Source organism: Cryptomeria japonica, chromosome 5 (genome assembly GCF_030272615.1).
Source record: "Cryptomeria japonica chromosome 5, Sugi_1.0, whole genome shotgun sequence".
NCBI lineage: Eukaryota > Viridiplantae > Streptophyta > Pinopsida > Cupressales > Cupressaceae > Cryptomeria > Cryptomeria japonica.
Genome location: NC_081409.1, coordinates 207,875,713 through 207,897,677, shown reverse-complemented (window position 1 = coordinate 207,897,677; position 21,965 = coordinate 207,875,713). Strand labels below are relative to the sequence as shown.

Sequence of the window (21,965 nt, the reverse complement as noted above, 5' to 3'; positions counted from 1 at the left end):
AAGTTTTTTTTTTGGTGCCAAAGTTTATGAGGCCGACCCCATATTGCATCCCCAGCAGCTCATATAAATGAAGAGCATTTTGGTTGCAAATGAAACCAACTAAGTTTTGATCTGCTCTTCAAAAGGGTGCGAATTATCTCCAGAAGGGTGCGAATTGTGTTGAAGCCTCTCCTTCAAAGGTGATGGTTGCTTAGGTGCTGCTCTTATCTGCTGTTGAGGTGCTGTGACAAAAGCCCTATATATGCATTGTATGGTTACAATTAAAGTGAATACATAGTCAGACCTGTGGGTCTTTATAGCTGGGTTTTTTCTCATCAGAGGTTTTCCCAGGGTAAATGTCTTGAGTCTCTTGTGCACTTGCCTTGTTTTCATGCCTACTTAATCCTAAATTCATTTTATTAATTCTGATTTCTGATCTGAGACACAAAATTAACACTTGTAACTATCACACTCCCTAAGATTATACACAAGTAAAAAATGTGAAATTCACTAGATCCATGTTTCAATGAAAAAAGAATTGAGCTTGAACCTAAGTTGACAAATAGTAAAAGTGTCAATATGTAAATACATTCATAGATAGAGTTTCTTTCTCTTTTCCAATTTCAATGCATAGAATTTGAATGCAAGGCACACATTTGATGAGAGATGGGTTATCACATAAAGCTAAACATGCTCAAAGCTCTCCCATTTCTGCCATCCAAATGACCATCCCTCGTAATTGTCAATTTCTTTTAATCACCAATAGTTCCATTCCCTCTAAGTTGTCCCATATCTTCTATCCCTTACAATCTGAAGAGGATAATTGACAAGATTTTAAAATCCTCTACTTAAAAAAATGGTTCCACCCTGATTTCAAATTCATAATTGATCCAAAAAGCCTTGAAAAAAGAAATTCGTCCAATGGCTTACATTTAGTGGCATGTATAGTTTGGAATATATTTGACAAGTCTTAAGACATCATTTTATTGGTTCTTAAACTGTTGTTTGTCAAAGTGTATCAAACCCTATCTCTCACCTGATAATAAATTTGAATTGATGCTTTCCCTATATAGCTTTATATTTATTTTATTCATGTGCAAGTACAAAGAGTTTCAAAAATGTAGTAGCTCTTCCCTAAAACCTTCTACTATGATAAGATAGGAATGGGGAAAGAAACTTTGAGTTCATATAGTGTAAGTGGCTAAAACCTAGAGCAAACTTGAAAGATGACTAACAAAAAGTATATGTAGTATTGTTATCACAAAAGCTCGCACCCTTGCTGAGCTATCAACTCAACAACCTTGTGAAACATGGAAACAACCCCAAAGTGTGGGACCTTGCGCAAGGGGGTTGAATCTCCGGAGAAGGTTGGCTTCCTTCTCAATCCAAGTGCAAGTGTTGAACCAACTCAACACTTCAAAACTTACTCCTAAGCCTATCCGAACAAATTGCAGAGCTAAAGGGAAGAGAGAAAAGCTTAAAACAGGAGGAGGTGATGCACCAAGAAGAGATTGTTCCTCTCCCTACCGAAATGGCACAAGGAATCAACTGAAATACCCAAGAGACGCACAACTTCAATTGCATGAGTGACCCAAACGCATGTATGGAGGTTAGAATTTGCTAAGTGTCAAGAGGGGAGAAAGATTCCCACAAGTCACACTCAGGAAACATGTTAACACAGCATATATGGAGAGAAGAGCGACAAAACATACACTTATGATGAAGGTAAGGAAACACACATAGCATGCATAAGTTGAAAGAAGGCAAGAATGTAATTTCAATTCATTCAAAGGCCAAAGGCCAATCTTACAGTTGCAGAAATGCAAAAATGATTACAAGTCTTCAAGAGAAGAGAAAGAGCATAGGAAAGCTCAAGGCAGCAAGGAGAGAACCCTTTACAATGAGGCTTAACAGCCTTTATATAGAAAAAATGGTTACAAGGGTGATCATGACCCCTGTATGTCAGTCTGGAAGTGCAGGGAAGTGCATGCACTTGACTTGTACATGCAAGCAACCTAGCCATACCACAAAAGGCAATCCTGAGAAGGTGGATTGACTGACCTTCCAAAGTCAGAGTATGCAATCATGACACAAGTCACCAAGCATGGCCCCGTACGTCCCTTGATGGAAATTATGCCAAAGACATTAAATGTACCCTTGTGGCTCCACAAAAGAAGGTGCACAAGTCACCAAAACTATCGGAGCATTTAAAGCCTTGAGTGTTAATTACACCATCTGGAAGTGTCACCAGTCGAAAGGAAGTCCAGGGACTTCGGAAGCTTGGGCTGCCGAAGTGGGGAAGACAAGGGAAAAACTTCGGAACCTCGGGGTTCCGGAGTTCCGGGAGAGAAGAAAAGAAACACAGCAGGGAACTCCAGAACATTCCGGAGTTTCGGAAAACTAGAAGGCGGCTAAGGAAAGAACTTCGAAACCTCGGGGTTCCGGAGTTCCGGGATAGAGAGAGGAAGAGAAGGAAAGGAACTTCGAAACCTCGGGGTTTCGGAGTTCCGAGGAAACTAGGGAGAAAAGGCAAGGAAGGAAGGAACTTCAGAAACTTGAGGTTTTGTAGTTCCAGGAGAAGAAGGAAGCAAAGGAAGAGAACTTAGGAACCTCGAGGTTCCGGAGTTCCGAAGAAAGGAAGGAAGAAAGGCTAGGAGGGAACCTCGGAACCTCGGGGTTCTGGGGTTCCGAGGAAAGCAAGGGCAAGGAACTTCGGAACCTCGGGGTTCCGAAGTTCCGGGGAAGAAAGAACAAGAGAAGGCAAAGAGAAGGAACCTTGAGGTTCCGAAGTTCCGGAGATGGAAACAGGAGAGGCCAAGGGAGGAACTTTGGAACCTCGGGGTTCTGGAGTTCCGAGAAAGGAAGAAAAGGCCAAGGGAGGAACTTCCTCCGGACAAGGCAACACTTCACACTTCATGATTCCTCTGCTTTTCTCCTTGATCAACTGGGGCAGAGCTGGTCCATGGAACATATCTCTGATCGGTTCTCACTGATGGACCAAGGGTGTCATAAAATGACAACAAGTACTTTGTTATAAATATATTTAATAACTACATTAGATGATGTAGACATGTGCTTTTAAAATTATTTTGAAAAAAAAATATATGCATAGAAACAATTTTACCATGTTCGAAAACTTTAGGAAATAGGGAAAATTTTGGAAGTTTGTTTATTTAAAAAGCATATAGTGCAGGAGATTAATAAATATGAAAATTAGTGTTTATCCACATTTTCGGGAATCGGGAGTGGATGGCATGGTTATTAAAAATATAAAAAAAAATTAATTAAAGAAGTCAAAACTACCAAAAAAAAGGTCAAATAACAATCCACATAATTCATTCGATACACTAATAATCATAGACATAATATGAAGCTTGATATATATTGTGAGATACCAAAAAATGAGGCCTGTTAATGGGCCTAAAAGGGTTCATCCTTTACATACTGAAAGCAGGATTACAGAATGGACTCTGCCAGAACAAGACTGGATCAAAGTAAACTTTGATGGTGCTGCAAGAGGGAACCCAGGACCAACGGGTGCACAGGTTGTGTGGCAAAAGATTGCAAGGGATGTACTATAGCTTGTTGTAGTCAACGGTTAGGTTGGGGCACCAATAATGAAGCAAAAACACAAGCTGCCTTCCTCGCTATTAGTATGGCTAGAAAGTTGAATGTGGACAATCTCCATCTGGAAGGAGACTCACAGATCATGGTGAATGCAATAACAAAAGGCTATGCTGAAAATTGGAAGATTGATAAAATCATCCAGGTTATTAAATGACTATTATCTAACTTCAATAAATTTAAAGTTTCTCATGTGCTTAGGGAGGGTGATATGGAAGCTGACTTTCAAGCCAACTTGGCATTTTCCCTCCAAGTTGGCAAGGTTAAATGGTCTTGATAAACTCTGACATGTCGCAAGATGTGGGATGACTAGATTAAGAATTTGAATTTGAACGAATAGTAATTATCCATTATGGGAGCGGATGTTAGCCGGTATAGGTTGAATTTAATGAGGGTGATGGCTCTTTCAAGTGGTATGCATTTATTGCTTGACATGCTTGGGCGGCCTCAAGCTTGCTTGGGATGAGAGAGGTCCTTTTCATCATGCGAAAGGACATCAGGGGGAATTCAAAACCAAATTACAGACCATAGTACGCACAGACGAGCTGAGGTGGTGGCGAGTGGAAGCGCAGCCAAGGAGAATTGAAAGTGGGCAATTGGTGGATATGAATTTCCTACCAAAGGATCACTTGGCTACAGATCTCTTATGTGCAAAAAAGCACATTTCTATTTCCAACGGATATTTCATACACTTACAACGAAGAAGTGGTGTGACAAGTCCCTGATGAATTTATTGCATTGCATGGGACAAATAGGCGAGGGATTTAATTTATGAGGTGGATGGATAGTTTGTCATTGTAAATTTGGCACTAAGGAAAGAAGGTGTGGTGGTGAAGCTTCTCATTTGGTGAGTGTTAGAGGTTGTCACGATGCAAGCTAACTTCTCTCTCCAGGCCACTAAATCTATGGTGACTTTCTAGGGAAGAATCTTGGATGAGCGCTTGTCCCATGTATTCAAATTCTCAAAGGCAACCTTCATGACAAGGGTGAAAATCATCTTGGGTGATGAATATTTGAAAGTTGGATATCGATATCGAACTAACATCAACATCACCTCGCTATTCTTAGCCTGGTCTCTTGAGTTCGAATCGAACGAGTCAGCATTTTGGTTAATGCATTCATGTGTGAAAGATGACTAGTGTCGGGGGCTGGCAAATCCCATAGGGATGGCATGGCAAGGTGAAGACTTTGTATGTTCAAGTGGAGATTGGCTCCACGTCAGGGAATTCATACCACCTCTCCAACCTTTCCTGTTGTGGAGTGCGAATGGAAATAAGGAAGTTAGGCAGGCTTTGGCACAAATTAGCTTGCAAGGGATAAAGGAGTTTTTGAAAGCCAAGGAAGCCCAATTGGTGAGGGAAGAAGTTGTGAAGTGGTTTCCAAAAGAAGACAACCAGGAACAGACGGAGGTGTCCATTGTCCCCACGAGGAAGCAAGGTAGGTCGATTGGTTCTCAGTTCGAAGCGACATCACCCTCCGTTGGAAGGCTCTTCTTCAGTTGTGCACGCCCAGGGTGTAGCTCCCAACAAAGTGGCAGGTGTAAAGGTAGCTGAGGATTGCAAGAAGCGTGTAGTGGAGCAATGAGCAGTGAACAGGTTCTTTTCTGTTAATTTTTGTTTATATGATAATGTTATGAATATAGAACTAAAGCCCATTTTGATAGTAAGAATATGTAATATACAGGCTTCTAGATCTAGAATTATAGATGTTGGTTGTTTTTTATGGAATTCCAAACTTGAACATAATATGTAAATCCATTTTGATAATCAATATGAAGACATATTTACCAATAAAAAAAAAAGATACCAAAAAATGAAGTGTTGCATCAAGCATATGACATAGGTACATTGAGCAACTATCTTCAAAACCCAAATCATCATTCAATTAATATCCTAGAAATTACACCTTTTTCTTCCTCTCCCTCTTCTTTTTTTCCCTCTTCTCTTTTGTTGTATGCAAAACACCAATGGGCATGAGTTTTAAAAGTTATTTTGAGTTTGGAGCCTTATTTGGCATCCCTTTCAAGATTTTATTTGGAATCATCATCCAATTAATATCCTAGGAACTACTCCCTTTCCTCTTCCTCTTTCTCTTCTTTTTTTCCCTCTTCTCTTTTGTTGTATTCAAAACACCAATGGGCATGAGTTTTAAAAGTTATTTTGAGTTTGGAGCCTTATTTGGCATCCCTTTCAAGATTTGATGAAAAAAATATACACACAATCTAATCCAAAAACTGCAACAACAATAAATTTCATGGATTGTGGAAATCTACTATCATTAATAAGATTTTATTTGTCTTAATTTATTTACATTTAACATTTTGCTAATATAATCCCTAAAATAAAATTGAAAATATTAACTTCAACTGAAAATGAGATGCGTAACAAATTCCCTTCCACTTTTTGATCACCCAGATCCCAAAGTGGGCAAGGTGAGAGCATACAGTGTTCAAGATTCAAAATTAACTAAAATAGCAACTGAAAAGAAAGCATCACACGAGAAGCCAATTGATACCACTTATTCAGTGGGATCCATATGCAATACTGAACGAAAGTAAACATCCATTTATTCATTGGGAATTCCATTGGCACTTCAACTTTCAATGGGAAAGCTTATGGGCTAATTCACATTCCAATGGAAAAGCTTATACAAATTTGAAATGAAAAGCAAGCTTCTTCCACTTATCCAATTGTGAGTGATTTCAAATCAAACCAATTATTTAGTACCGTAAGTATCAACAATAAACTAAGATAAATACCATTGGCGGTACTACTATCCAGTGTTGTAATATGAATGCTTAGAAATGAGAGGCTCTTTGGCTGTACGAACATCCAAAGCCTTACAAGATTAATCCATGAAAAAATAAACATTTCAACAACTACCGTAATGAAGTATTGCTGATAATAACTATTGTAACACCCAAAAACAATGGCCAATCTGAAGATGAAATACACACCTCAGTTCAAACCAAAACAGGTTGAATCCTGTAAACAGGTTGCAAAATTGCCTTTATAGTTCAGGCATAACTAAGATGCTTACAACTAATGAAAACCCTAACCCTAACCAGGGTTAGGTTTCAAAATGTCTGAGGGGGGAGAAGATTAGATCGACAGATCTGATAACGTGCTGGAACATCCTCTGGAAGACGTCCTTTGCCTCTAGGAAAGAGCAAAAACACCACTTGGTGAAGCAATCCCTGTCGACAAGCATGGCCGAGCACACTTGCGGGGACAAAAGATCTTTGCTCTATATTGAAAAGGCATGGTGGCATCTGAAATCAGGCTGCAGGGGTCACCTTTGGAGTTATGGCATTGAAATCCGATGGTTGGAGTGAGATTGGGTCCGAAATGGGCGCCAACAGGCATCTGGAAACGTTCTCGACTATCGGGTCGACAACCACCCTCCTGTAGAGCATTTGAAACCCAACGGCCACCATGAATTCGAACCTCCGCCGTCGATTTGAGAGATACGCGCGAGGTCTTTCCTTGTAGGCATCCAACAAGCCCAACGTAAGATTAAAACATGGCCATCGGATCAGGCCTTTATGAAGATCCATTTTAGTACAAAATCTTCGACCTAGAAGGTCCTCAAAATGGCTTTCTTGTCAAAGTATCACTTTACCTGTCCCTAGTGGACATTTAAAGTTTGCTTGGCCTTCTCTCTGACCTCTTCAAGCTCTGCAAGTTCAGCATACCTTACTAGCAAGGCATCATTTTCCAGGAGCTCCAACTGATGAGCTAGGTCTAAAGATGGCAACTCAAGGGATAAGGGGAGCCTTGCTTCCCTCCCATATACTAGCATGAAAGGAGAATTACCCAATGCTCTCTTGGGAGTAATCCTATCAGCCCACAGGGTTGTTCCCAACTTTAAGTGCCATGCTCTTTGACTGTCCTCAAGAATCCTTTTGATGATCCTGATTAGATTCTTGTTGGAGGACTCAGCCAAACCATTGCCTTGAGGATAGTAATTTGATGATGTTTTTAGAAACACATCATGTTGGACTGCACATAGACTGATCTGAGATCCCACAAAGGCCTTAGCATTATCTGATATAATTGTGGAAGGGGCTCCAAATCTGGTCGTAATTCCTTCAAGGAATTGAACCACTGAATTTTCAATTGCATCCTTCAGAGCAACAACCTCTGTCCACCTTTTGTCAAATAGTCTATGGCAGCCAAAATCCACTTGTGGCCTGCACTTGACATTGGATTGATAGGGCCAATGAAATCAAGCCCCCATTGTGCATAAGGTTGATCAACTGAAATGGGATGAAGGGGAAGGGCAGCTAACCTTTTCTTTCTTGCAAAAAATGCACATTCTTTGCACTGTCTAACCCATTTGTGAGTATCATTGAATAGAGAAGGCCAATAATAGCCTCCTCTCATGATCTTCATAGTTGTAGTTTTTGCTGAGAAAGGGCCACCAGAGGGCCCATTATGAAATTCCTCTAACAGCCTCTTCGTCTGGTCTCCATGGATGCACCTCAGCAAGACACCATCCAGGCTTCTTTTGAATAATATACCATCCACTAAGGCATAGGGGATGGACTGCAATTTGAGATGCCTCCTCCTGGTTCTATCAAAGTGAGGAGGATAGCTGCCATCCCTTAGGAAGGCAAACATAACTTCCAACCAACCGGTTTCTGCATCTCCCTGGTTATCAACCTGTTCTTCTTCCTACAGCAAAAGGGAGGTCTCTGACTCTTTCCCAAAAGACGAATTGAACTGCTCACTGAGTCCTCTTCCCCTCACTAACCTAGTAATTTTGATATCAAGGTCATACTCCATGACCTTAGTGATCCATCCAGCTCTCTTCTCACCTATATCCTTGTTGAGAAGGAAATCCTTAACACTGGAATGTGGGACTAGGAGCTGAATCCTGTTGTTTGAGAGCATGTGTCTGAACTTCTTTAGTGCTCTCACAACTGTAATGACTTTCTTTTCCACATAGTTGTACCTGAGTTCATAGTCCTTTAGGCCTTCACTGAAAAATGTTATGGGCTGCTCCAAATCATCCTGATTTAACTATGTTAGGATAGCAAATATACTTGATTCTCCTCCCAAGGTGTAAAGGATGAAATCCTTCTCATAGTTTGGATTTACTAGGGCAGGAGCTTGAGCAATAGCCCGCTTAATCTAGAAAAAGCCCTCCTTCCCCTCCTTAGTCCATTTGAAGGGAAAATCCTTCTTTAGCATGGTTGTGAGAGGCTTGACCAAGGCTGCAAGGTTTGGGATAAGCCTTCTAACAAAGTTGATTCTACCCAAAAAGCTCTGAAGTCCTTTCTTGTGATGTGGAAGAGGAAGAGACACAATGGCTTCCACTCTCTCAGGGTCTATGGCCAGACCATCTTTAGATACAATGTGTCCAAGTACTTTGCCCCGATCTGTAGCAAATACACACTTGTTGGGGTTCAAGGACACACCATATTCCCTACACCTTTGAAAACTTGCTCAAAATGAGCAAAGTGGTCTGCCGCATGCTTGGAGTATCTAGTAATATCATCATGATATACTAGTACAAATTCTGCTAATACTCCCTTAAAAGCCATATCCATGGCTCTTTGAAAAGTTGCACCTGCTTTTGTTAGTCCAAAAGGCATCTTACAATAGGCATAAGTGCCCCATTTAGTAGTGAAAGCAGTCTTGTATTGGTCAGATTCTTGGACTAAGATTTGGTTTCACCCTGAGTATCCATCCAAGAATGAAAATCTTTCAAAGCCACTAACCTTGGCTAAAATTTGTTCCATGGAAAGGAGGTGGTAATGATCTTTAAGGGAGGCTTTATTTAGGTCCCTGAAGTCTACGCACAGTCTTATTTCCACGTTTTTCTTCCTAACCAAAACAAGATTGGCTACCCAAGAAGAATGCTTAATTGGAAAAACAATGCTAGATTCTATAAGCTTGGATAGTTCTATCCTCATCGAAGGCTCAATTTTGGGATTTATAGGCCTTTGTTTTGTCTGATTGGTTTAGCATTAGGATCTAACTCTATGGTATGTTGAGCTAAACTAGGATGAAACCCTTTTAGATCCTCATATGTAAAAGCAAAAATATCATTATATTCTTCACAAAGATTGATAGAAGTACCTTGATCACTTTGGGAACATACCTTTCCCAAGTTGAGAGCTCTGCCATCAAATATGGAGACTGATTTGTAGTCTCCCTTCTTTGCGGCCAGGTTCATTGCTCTCCCTTTCATTTGATCATTATGGTTGAAGATTCCCTCCAAGGTGATTAATCCCTTGGGTAGCTTGTTTGAGCTTAGCTACATGATCCGATCCCCATACCGGTCCTGCAGCATGCCCTACTTCTTATGTGAGAACTCTGCTTCATCTTGCAGGAAATTCACAATCTGTTGATCAAAATCAAAGACCTGCCAATACACTTGGTTATCAGGCACTACTGGTCTCACCACCAGTTTGATCTGTTGTTCTTTCTCTACTGCAGCATGAGATGGAATGTCATGTTGGGCACCTACCACTGCTAGTCTATCAACATGTTTATTTTGATTTCTAGGGACACTAGAAATATTGAAGGCCTCAAATCCCTCAATTAGGTCCCATGCTCTATGTTTGTAGGACTTGAGAAGGTTGTTCTTGGTAGTGCTCTAAGCTCTAATCTGATTTACAACCAACTCACTGTCTCCATGCACCTTCAAAGATTTGATCCCTATACTCTGTGTTGTTTGGAGACCCAAAATCAGGGCTTCATGTTCAACTACATTGTTAGTGCAACTAAACTAAAGTTTGAAAGAAAAGAAATATTTCTCCCCCTTAGGAGAAATCAGCAATACACCGGCCCCTGCACCATTTTTGTTCCTTGAACCATCAAAGAACATGTCCCATATCCCTTGCATATCATTGTCTTCCTTTGAAAGAATGGGAATGAGGGTGTCTTCTTCATGTATACAATATGTACCCAGGCCAGTATCATTGACCTTATCAATGGGGTCAAACTGAAATGCATTTGCCCACTCATCAAGTAGGCAGTCAAGAACCTCATCCAACTGAGTTGCAGACTCTCTTACTAAAATTTCTTCTTTCTCTTCATGGAGAGTACAATTCATGTTGATAGGACTTCGGTATAGGGCTCTATATGATCATTGGCAACAGGCTCAGCCCTAATGGTTACTTTGGTACCATATCTTTTCCTAAACAACATGTGTGACCAATCAGAAGATAAGTAGCCACCTATCTTTGCAGTGAATTCCCTAGATAAACAAATAGCAAAATAAGCAGGGATGTCAATCATTGAGATGTCTTGCAAAACACTACAACCCGGGCAGGCATGCAAGGTTAGATTTAAATCTTTAATGACTCCCACAGTCTGAATTGATGTGCCATCCAGCTGCACCACCCCTCTTGTTATAGGTTCATACTTGATATCTAGGCGGTCCGCTATCTCTTTTGGAATAACTAAACTACTAGCCCCACTATCTATCATGCAATTATGAACAATTTTATCTCCTATGATTATTTTATCTCCTATGATTAATGACAGATAAAAAGGGGGAGGCTTACTGATCTTCTTTGGATTCTCTGCCTCCAAAGGCTGCACTAGGCTTGTAGAAATTGAAGAGCTGCAACCTTGACCGGTACCTTTTGCAACATCCATCCCCTTTAGGGCTTCCTGAAATAGGTCTCTTTGAGATGGGATAGCAAGAGCATCCCACATAGATACATTGAGGCTAGCCCTCTTCATCTGTTCAACAATGTTAAAGGGGATGGCAGCCTTAGCAGGGAGCCTTGCAACAACAAGGTCCGGTTTTGATATTATAGGAGCCTTAGTTGGCTCTCTTTGCATGACCTTTTGAGTCAAATCCTGCTCCTTATTCAGAGAAGCCACCTTATCAGAGGTCTTTGGCATTGTAGTTTGTAGGGTAGGTTGTGAAGCTTGAGCTACAGATGGAGTTTGAGCTGTTGCTGTAGAATTAGCACTAGGATATATGGCCCTCCTTTTTGATCGTGTTGTTGGCCACATTGTCCCCACTTGTCTGATTCATTCCACAAAAATCAGCAACCTGCCAATTCATAAAAGTTGTATCTCCCTGTGTATGACTGGGACAGTCAGCAAATTGTTGCTGCCCTGATGATTTTGGCTCCTCTTGTGCTACTAGGGCCTGAGAAAACTCACCATTCTGACATGAGGTCTGATTGTGTGGCTGATTGCATGGGACACACCAATCCTTCTCCTGAGCAAGATTGTTCTGAATTGGCACTATAGCCTTTGAGGTGCTTGCAGTTGTGGGATTCAAACTATTCAAGGGCCTAGCATTGCTCCATTGGTTCTACCCTTGAAAATTAGGCCTTTGTTGCTGATAATTCTGGTTTTGGGGCTGATAAGGCCTACTGTTAGCCTGTGGTAATTGTCTCTTGACTAAGACCAATTCATTTCCATATCCTTCCAGTTGCTGCTGTAATGGATTGATCATTTTCTACATTGAAGCCTCAAGAGAAGCTTGCAATTCCTTAATTTTGAAAGATAAGGGAGAGGGTGCAGGTGTGAGCAGATGACTTATGGAAGCCACTGGAATAGGAGCCAAAACAGGCTGTTGTGGAGGAGCCTCTAGAAATTAGGGCATTGGGGGCCTAGGAGACAACTTTCCTGCCTATATTAAGCAATTTTCTACCCTTATGGCAGTCTCATAAGCTAACGGGAGATTATTTCCTCCCATAGACTGAATCACAGCAACTATGTCATTGTTCAAAGCCTTAAGAAAATATAGAAAAGCATGATTTGATGAAGGCTTTACTAATGATGGGATCCTATCCCATGTCTTTTGAAATCTATAGTTGAAATCACCCATGAACTCATGGGGTGCTCTTTTTATTGTGGTCAGTTGCTGCATAAGTGATAGATGATCACTTTTGTCTTCAAAATGCTTGCATAGCTTTTCTCCTAACTCATCCCAATTGCGAATGGAGTTAGGAGATAGCCCTCTATACCATTGGAGGGCTTTTTCCTTGAATGAGGATGCAAGAAGTCTCACTGCAACATTGTCTTTAGTGACATCGAACATAGTGCAGATGCTTGACACATCTTGGATATGTTCCTCCAAGGAATTAGATGTTTCTCTACTAAAAAATGGTATAGCCTTCAAGGCTGCTATTAAAATGTCATTCTTTTGAGCTAGGACTAAGGGACTGCCACCATTGAAGATGACAAAAGTATGTGCTCTTGGGACCGCCATTGCAAATAAGGGTCTGTTAATATGGATGGCAGGGCCTCTAGATTGAGAAGGTCTGATAAAAGGCGGGGTAAACTAAGACCTTAAGGGTGTAGGTAATTCTCTTTGAGCTCCCCTTGTACATGACAACGAATGTCTACCTCTAGTTCTTCTAGAATTTGAATGTGAAAGTTCAGAGGTTCGGAAATTACCTCTAGAAAATGCTCGTGTGTATTCTTGGTATAAAGATGCAACTGGTATCACCAAGAGGCTGAATTTGCTTCCTTAGAGTCACCAAGTGCTTGATTGATTGCCTTAAAGGCTGAATTGCTCAGGAAAAGCACTGAATCCTCAACAAGAATGTTGAAATTGAGTACCACCGGGCGTGCCAAAAACTGTTGTCACAAAAGTTTGCACCCTTGGTGATCAGGCTTGATCACCAACCTTGTGAAACATGGAAACAACCTCTCAAGTGTGGGACTTGCAGAAGTGAGGTTGAGTCTCCAGAGAAGGTCGGCATCCTTTCCAATCTGATGCAGGTGTTGGACCAACCCAACACTATTAAAACTAACCTATGTTCTTGATAGGGAAAAGGGAGAGAGAAGGGTTGCATGAAAGAGCGGAAATAAGATTTGCACCTAGACTAAAAGTTGATCTACCCCCACTTGTAATTGCATAGAACATCAATAAAACTGCCCAAAAGTTACACAAATTTCTATCTATGTCTATCTTTCTAAGACTAAGTCAAGGTTGGAATTCTTAACAATGGCAGAGGAACGAACAATGTTCTTAGATGCCACTCTAAGAGGGGTCAACACTATAACAGATGATGAGAAAGCGAGAAAGGATGCATTAACACAAACAGGTAAAAGAAATGCACAAGTTTGCATAAACTGAAACTAGGTAAGGAGAGCCAATTCTATTAATGCAGAGACAAGGTGATTTTTACAATCGCAAAAGTCATAATCTACTGTAAGAGAAACAGAGGAGAAGATCCTGTAAATAGGTTGCAAAATTGCCTTTATAGTTCAGGCATAACTGAGATGCTTCCAACTGATGAAAACCCTAACCCTAACCAGGGTTAGGTTTCAAAATGTCTGAGGGGGGAGAAGATCAAATCGACAGATCTGATAATGTGCTGGAACATCCTCTGGAAGACGTCCTCTACCTCTAGGAAAGAGCAGAAACACCCCTTGGTGAAGCAATCCCTATCGACAAGCATGGCCGAGCACACTTGCGAGGATAAAAGATCTTTGTTCTGTATTGAAAAGGCCTAGTGGCATGTGAAATTGGGCTGCAGGGGTCATCTTTGGAGTTATGGCGTTGAAATCCTGTGGTTGGAGTGAGATTGGGTCCGAAATGGGCGTTGACTGGGTCCTGGAAATGTTCTCGACCATCGGGTCGACAACCACCCTCTTGTAGAGCATTCAAAACCCAACGGCCACCATGAATTCGAACCTCCGTCGATGATTTGAGATATTCGCACGAAGATGGACACGCAAGGTCTCTCCATGTAGGCGTCCATCAGGCCCAGCGTAAGATTAAAACATGGTCATCGGATCGGGCCTTTATGAAGATCCAATGGCCGCAATTGACTGACGGGGCACCCCAAGTCCACACCTCACTAGCTGTGTTTGACCGTCGACTACACTGAGTTCTTATCCCACGGCATCATTTGTGTCTTTCTTTTCCCCCGCGGAATAAGCCACATCTCTGATCTACCTCGCTCTGCTTACCCCGCGGCCCTTCATTACTGTTTGTTCAGCCTCGCAGGATAAGCAATCTTGAGTTTTTTCTTATTGGCCTTCACTGTCTCTTATCCCACGACATCTCTCTTATCCCTTTCTATCCTCGCAGGATAAGATTTCCTTGCTTTGTCTTCTTTACTTCTTATCCCGCGACAGTTTCTAAGCCTTCACTTTACCCTGCAGGATAAGCTTTTCTCACTTTTACTCCTTCACTTCTTATCTCGCGGCATCACATTGTTGCCCTTTCAACTCCGCGAGAAAAGGTAAAAAACACTTGCCTTAGTTAACCTCTTATCCCACGGACTGTCGCTAATAACTTTACACCTCCGCAGGATAAGCAAAGAGCCTATCATTATTTCTTATCCTGTGGGACCTCTGTCGCGTTTGTTTCACTTCGCGGGATAAGAGAAAAGCCCTTTCTTTGACTTTCTTATCCCGCGCAATCAAAACCTATTAAGGTTGGCACAAAAATTGCCAACAAAACTTAATTAGGAGTTGTGCTTTGTTGAAGAAACATCTTAAAGGCCATGTTGGCTTATTGAAAAGGCTTCAAAGCCTTCTTTAATTAAAATCAGCCCTCTTTTCAAGTTACTATTATCACAAAAGCTCGCACCCTTGCTGAGCTATCAACTCAGCAACCTTGTGAAACATGGAAACAACCCCAAAGTGTTAGACCTTGCACAAGGGGGTTGAATCTCCGGAGAAGGTCGGGTTCCTTCTCAATCCAGGTGTAGGTGTTGAACCAACTCAACACTTCAAAACTAACTCCTAAGCCTATCCTAACAAATTGCAGAGGTAAAGGGAAAAGAGAATGCTTGAAATAAAAGGAGGTGATGCATCAAGAAGAGATTGTTCCTCTCCCTACCGAAATGACACAAAGAATTAACTGAAACACCTAGGAGATGCACAAACTTCAGTTGTGTGAGTGATCCCAATGCATGTATGAAGGTTAGAATGCACTGAATGCTAAGAGGGGAGAAGGTTTCCCACAAATCACACTCAGAAAAACAAGTTAACACTGTTGTCCTCATTTTTGTTTCCAAAAATGAAGGACCACTACGTTGAATTTTTATGAAAAAATGAAAAAAAAATTTACTCTATGGCACGCTTCCCGAGGCAAAATTTCGACTAATCCTTAGACTGGCTTAATCCTCAGTCCATTCTCGAACTACGTTTCGAATTTCGTCCAATTCTGGGTTCGTTTGCTATGCCTTTCCTTCAATTTCGGGTTTTAAAACCCCGACTGCAGGTGGAGAATTTTCTTCAAACTGCAAGTTTTAATGATATTCATTGTTTTGGTCTTTGTAAGGGAATTTTTGACTGATTACATGTGCACTTTTATTTCAAATATGGTACTTGTAATTTGTTTTAAGTTTCCCCTTTGTTGTTTTTATCTTTTTATTGTTTTTTGGTCATTTTTAGTTAAAAATAGGGATTTTTTGGCTCAACTGCAAGTAAACTTGCAGTCTGGTCAAAAAACCCCTACTTTAATGGTTTTTACATGTAATAGGGATTTTAAATCCCCATTACATATGTGCAAGTATTTCTAACTTGTTGTAGAGATTTTATTTCTCTTTTACAAGTATTTTAAACTTGCAGTTTGCTCCAAAAAACCCGATTTTGCCTTGCAAGTGCATTTTTGACAATTTTAAACTTGTCATTTGTCCAAAAAAACCCGATTTTGTCTTGTAAGTGAAAAAGTAAAAAATAAAACTTGCAATTTGTCTTAAAAAACCCGATTTTGGCTTGTAAGTGGAAAAAGTGAAAATAAAACTTGTTATTTTCTCCCCAAAACCCGATTTTCATGTTTTTGGCTAATTCGAACTTGTCATTTGTCTTCCAAAACCCGATTTGCATGAAAAATGGATTTGTTGAAGATGTCAAAGCGATTTTTTGGGGAGATTTGCTGGAGATGCAAGGCGTTTAGGATTCTATCCTATTCTCGTGCATCTACAAACACATTTTTCGCCATTTAGAGTTTATTATTACTGGTTTTTGGAGCTAAATCAACAAAAACGTGGTTCTTTCAATCTACATTTTAGGCGTTTTTTACTCCACAAATCTGCATTCTCCTAAATCGTTTTCCCTTCTCTCACCTAGGCGTGGAGTTTGGGATAAGATTCGAGCCATTTAATGATCCATTGATGATGCATTGAATACCATGTTTTTTGCAAAAACGTGATTCCTTTGGCTGCAAATTTGAAGGGTTTAAATGCCACGAATCTTTGATAAGAGGAATCGTTTTTGCTCTCCATTCTAAGGCATTGGGATTTGAGGAAGATTCGCCCTCTTCTTGTGCCTCCAAGTTTGCATTTTGCTGCCATATAAGACATTCTTGCAAAAACGTGTAAAGGGTTTGGCATTGCGGTTTGGGTTTGTTGACTGGTTTTGCTTCTTCATTCCAAAAATTGTTGCATTATTGGAGAAGCATTGTGCATTTTTAAGAAAGGTATGTTCTCTTTCTATTCTTCCCTTCATTTTATTATTTTCTTGATTTCTTAATTTTCGTTCTTAGTTGCATTTTTGGCATGTGTTGTTCTTCCCCCAAAAAATTTGTTTTTGTGAAACAAATCTTCCCCTTGGTATGCAATTGTTGAATTGCATTGTTCTTCCCAAAATTCCCTCTTTACTTGTATTCGGGATTTTTAATCTCGATTACAAGTTCGCTGGACATTCTTGTTCTTCCCCTACGGTTAAAGAATTTAACCATTTTTGGTTAAAATTCCAAGTTGAAAAGTGTGAAATACCCCTCCCTTGCAAATTCGGGTTTTAAAAACCGGATTACATGTTGAAGAGTTCTTCCCATTTTCATAAAAATGACTTTCCCGGATTTTCCCATTTCTATCCATTCATGTTCCACATATCCGTACTTTCCATTTCCATCATTTCCCGCAAGTCAAAATCTCTTTTTTCGTCCATTTCTCCATTTTCGAATCTACAAGTGTAGTTGTATTCGGGTTTTAAAACCCCGATTACATGTATGTCCTTTCCAACTTGTATACTTGCGAAAATTCTCCCAAGATCCGAAATTGGTCAAAGTCAAGATTTTCCCATTTCTACATATTTCCCCTCTTCCTCTCTCAAAACCATGAAATTCAAAAATCAAAGTTTTACCCATTTGAAGAAGGAAGAATGATATTTGCAGCTAACTAATGATGTTGCCTTAACTCTTTTAAGTCTTCATCACAGCATTCCAGGTTCCCAATCAATGTCAGATTTGTCGGCATCTCCAACTCCAAAGAAAATGAAATACAAATATGACAAATATCAGAATGAGGTTGCACCTTCCCAGGTTTCTTCTCCTTTGGATCACATCAAAGACACGGAGATAGGGCACGTTGATATGGCAGAATTCATCAACAAGGTAGAAGATCCACAGGATAACAACTTGCAGCGGTTGTTGGACAGCCATATCCATCATGCATCTTCCTTTCCAGTGGCTGTCCTAGAACCTGAGTTCGTTCTTGCATCCGCCCATCATTTTGACAAGGAGTCAAGAATCATCAAAAATGATGATGGTGAAGCTATAATTCGTCTTGATGCGGATACAATCGAGAAGGTCTTCAGAATACCTCCTGCACCTGTTTATATGGAAATCACCAAAGAAAGTGCAGCAGAGTATTATGTGAAAAGGGAAAAAGATTGCAAGCGACACATCAATAGGTGGATCCAAGAGCCACGTCCTTCCTTCTCAAGGTGGGCAAAGTTGTACCGTTGTGATTTCAAATGGGAGATAGGAGACACCATCACTCTTCTCAGCAGGATGATGGGCCTTGAGCATTCCAATGTCTTTGAGCCATGGATGTATCAATTCATTATGTTCATACGGTAGTCACATCACATTTCATGGGGAGAAGTCATCAGCGATACCTTGTGCGAACAACTTGCAGCAGTTCCTACCACCATGACCTTCTTCATGAATTCTTATTTGGTATATTTAGCAGCGTCACTTAGACACTTTCCAGGTCTTTCTACCAAGGGTGATCGTTCGCTTATACCAGTTTGGGAATATTATGACCAGTTGCCATTGAAACCCAGCAGATTGCATTTTAGAATGGTCCAAGATGCATTCTTCGGATATTTCATGTGTCAGTTTGACATGGATCTCAGGAACAAAAGAGTATTAGATGAGGCATGGGTCAAGGTGTCTGAGTATGGGTGTTTGTTCCTGCAATTTCCCACCTTCACCTATATGAGGATTGGATGCTATGATGGTCAGCCATACATGCTTCCAAGATACCCAACCGATAAGATAATTCTTATGGAGTTGGGAAGACAGATCATGGCTGTTCATACTTTTCAGTCTGCTAGACACAAGGTTGGAATGGGGATCTCTACCACAAACCCATTAAAAATTGGTCGATACTCCCTCGTCACATCTGTAAAGGCTAAGGCCATGGAGGTTGAATTGCAGGAAATCAAGCTTAAGAGGTTCAAACCTAGAGCTGATTTTGATTATAGAGGTATGAAGGAAAAGATCAAGAAATCCTTTGTGCATGTTCATTGCATTGAAGACATTTGGGTAGATCTCCGCACAGAAGCCGAAATTCTGAAGATGGATTACTGCAGGCTCACTGTTGAGCAAATTGTTGACTTGAACTTGGTAGATATCCCACAAGGGATGATTGATGACGGGCATATACTTGACCCTGAATACATTTCACGGAAGGTTGAGGAAGCTCCACTTCCTTTGATCCAATGGTCACACAAGGAGTGCGTCTCCATCCTTGACAGATTTCAGCCTATCTTGACCAACACTAATGCATGGCTGAAAAGTAATGCTATTAGACTTATCAAAATTAAGGTTGGTAAAGAAGATGATTCTACGGGGCCTCTTGGACGAAAGTCTGAGATTCAGATTGATAACAAAGAGGGTGCTTCATCTTCGGGCACAAGGATCAAGTTACGAGTCAGTCGTGCAGTAGTGCTTCCTCCTGAGGAGATGACTATTCGTAGGAAGGAGAAATCACGGTTCCATGTTCAGGTGATCGATCTGGATAATCCAAAAGAGGGGCAGCAATCTGACGATGCTCCTAAGTCTCCAATTTCAGACTCGCCTCACGAGGTCATTCCTCCAGTTTCCATTGAGACGCCTCTTTCACCTCCTGATTTGCTCGTAGATGAGTCTCCTCAGAATGCAGTTCCCATTTCAGCATACGAGCCTTCTCCTGATCGGCAACAAGAAAGTGTGTTGAAAGTTCTTGAAGATAATCCCACTTGCATTCAGTTATCAGAAATTGATACTTCCACTTCTGGTTTTGAAGAATTCATGAAGCAATCTTCATGTCCATTGATCACTGAGCAAACCGTGGTCGCTGTCCAAACAAATATTCCTCCCAGGGTGACCACGGTAATTCAAACAGAAACTACTTCTCCTTTGCCTACGGCTACTACTGGAAGTGAGTTGATGACTTTGCCTCCATGGCTTAGTTCTTTCACCCCGAAAAGGAAGAAGCAAGAAATCTCACCTGATGCCTTTGACTACCAGCAACTCAAACAGTCCAGATCCAAAGTTGCTAAGAAGGCCAAGACTATCTCTAGGGTAACTGTTGATAGTAACAAGATGAAAGTAGCTGAAATTGTGGAACCTATTGCAGATAAGCCACTTGATGAAATGTCAGCTGCTGATTATAAGGTTACAAGGGTAGAATTGGGCAAGCAAACACATGAGGTCATTAAACATGATGCTCAGTTTTCTGTTTCTTCTCTGGTGCAAAAATGTGACGATCTTCTTGCGAAGAAAGACAAGCTAGAAGAGGAAAATCGACAGCTTATGGCAGCCATTCATAAAATCACAAAACCTGCTGCTGAAGGGAGTAACTCCATAGGTTCTTCTGGTTCCCAAGAATCGATTCGTGGAGTGGAAAGGGCTGCTCAGAAAGTACAAGCACTGGATTCCTGGGTTGATCAGCTTCATGATCAATGTGTACAAGTAGTAAAGGACATTTTTCAAATAATGTCTAAGTTGGAAACTATTGAGGAGAAACTGGATCAGACTTCTAACACTTTCAAAAAGAATCTGGAAAGTGTTGAGAAAAGTCTGGCAATCTAGCGTACCATGCCCCAACAACAGCTGAGTATTTTGCAGGAGCACGCCATCATCTCTTCCAGGGTCGTGTACTTGGAATTTGAAGAACTCATGGAAAACAAGACCCTTGTTCTTAAATCCCTCATTGAGGAGGTCGGTGATGCAAGGAGATTCCGGGATGAAGTTTATCGAGGTATTGTCTCACATTGTGAAAGGGCCTCTTACAATATAGTAAGTCAAGATGGAGAGATGATTCCAGAAGAAGAAGTTCTTGCTAATTTACAGATGAGGATTCATAATGAATGGAGGAGCGAACAATTCTCGGCAGCTTCAATTCAAGCATTGACAAAACACCAAGCCTTTTTGCATGAAATCCAGTCTATCCTAGATAAAAACAATTCCACGCTCCTCCGCTGTCACGACACTATTGTGAAGACTATGGTTGTTGCCAAGAACACCCATGAACCGAATCCCGAGGAGCTACAAGCGAGCATCCGGAAATTTCAAGGATTCATGTCTTCACAAAACGCAACTTAAGTGTCTTTCAACACTTAGTTGAATTTTCTCTCTTTTGTAATCTTTAGTTGTAATTTTGTTTTGACAAGTTACATATAAAAGTATTTTTTGTAAAATGCAAGTTACACATTACTTGCACTTTTGTAATTACATGTAAGGCAACTACAAGTTGTGTTCGATTAGGACTGTAGTTGGAATAAGTCTTAGTTAGTTGGAGTAACTCTTAGTTAGTTAATGAAGTCTCAGTTATTTATTGAATGAGTTTTGGTGGTTGAGAGAATCTCTCAAGTTAGTTAGGATCCTCCCACCTTTTTCTCAAGGCTCCTCTTCTATAAATACTTGAGGGTCCATTGTAAATATATCTTTTTGGAAAGCAAGCAAAAACTCTGCCAAATTTACAACAAGAAGTCTTTGAGCTTATGTATGTGAATTGAAAGTTTTTGAAGAATAATAAAGAAGGGTTACTCAAGTTTTGAGTCTTTGAGCTACATGTTTGGGTTTGAATCTTTTATTTCTTCTATGCCAAGTGTTTCTAAAGGAGCTTAGTCCAATCTGATTTGAAGTCTTTGAGCTGCAAGTAGAGAAGATTAATTAAAATAGGAAACTCTCTTGAAGGAGCAGCAAGTCTTTGAGCCTGCGTCTATTCTTGAGGAAAAATTAATGTTTGATAAGAAATAGCAGCAAGTCTTTGAGCTTGCATTAGTTCTTGTCTTTGTGTTAAAAGGATAGATTATTTCAGTCTTTGAGCTGTTATCTTTTATTCGTTGTAAAATTTAATATAGCAAAGGGTAGATAGGACTTCCAATAGTCAAGTCTTTGAGCTTGATATTGCTGTCCCGTCCCGAAGGAAGTGACGGAAGTCTTTGCGCTTTCAGGAAACTTCATTTCCTTTCTCATATTTCACT

At 40.6% G+C, this 21,965-nt stretch overlaps 1 protein-coding gene across 2 annotated transcripts in view; it reads right to left on the bottom strand.

Annotated features, from left to right (window-relative positions):
• Window positions 1-21,965, bottom strand: part of LOC131054615 (protein PAM71-homolog, chloroplastic) — a 144,514-nt gene that overhangs the window by 29,587 nt on the left and 92,962 nt on the right. The window lies entirely within an intron of this gene.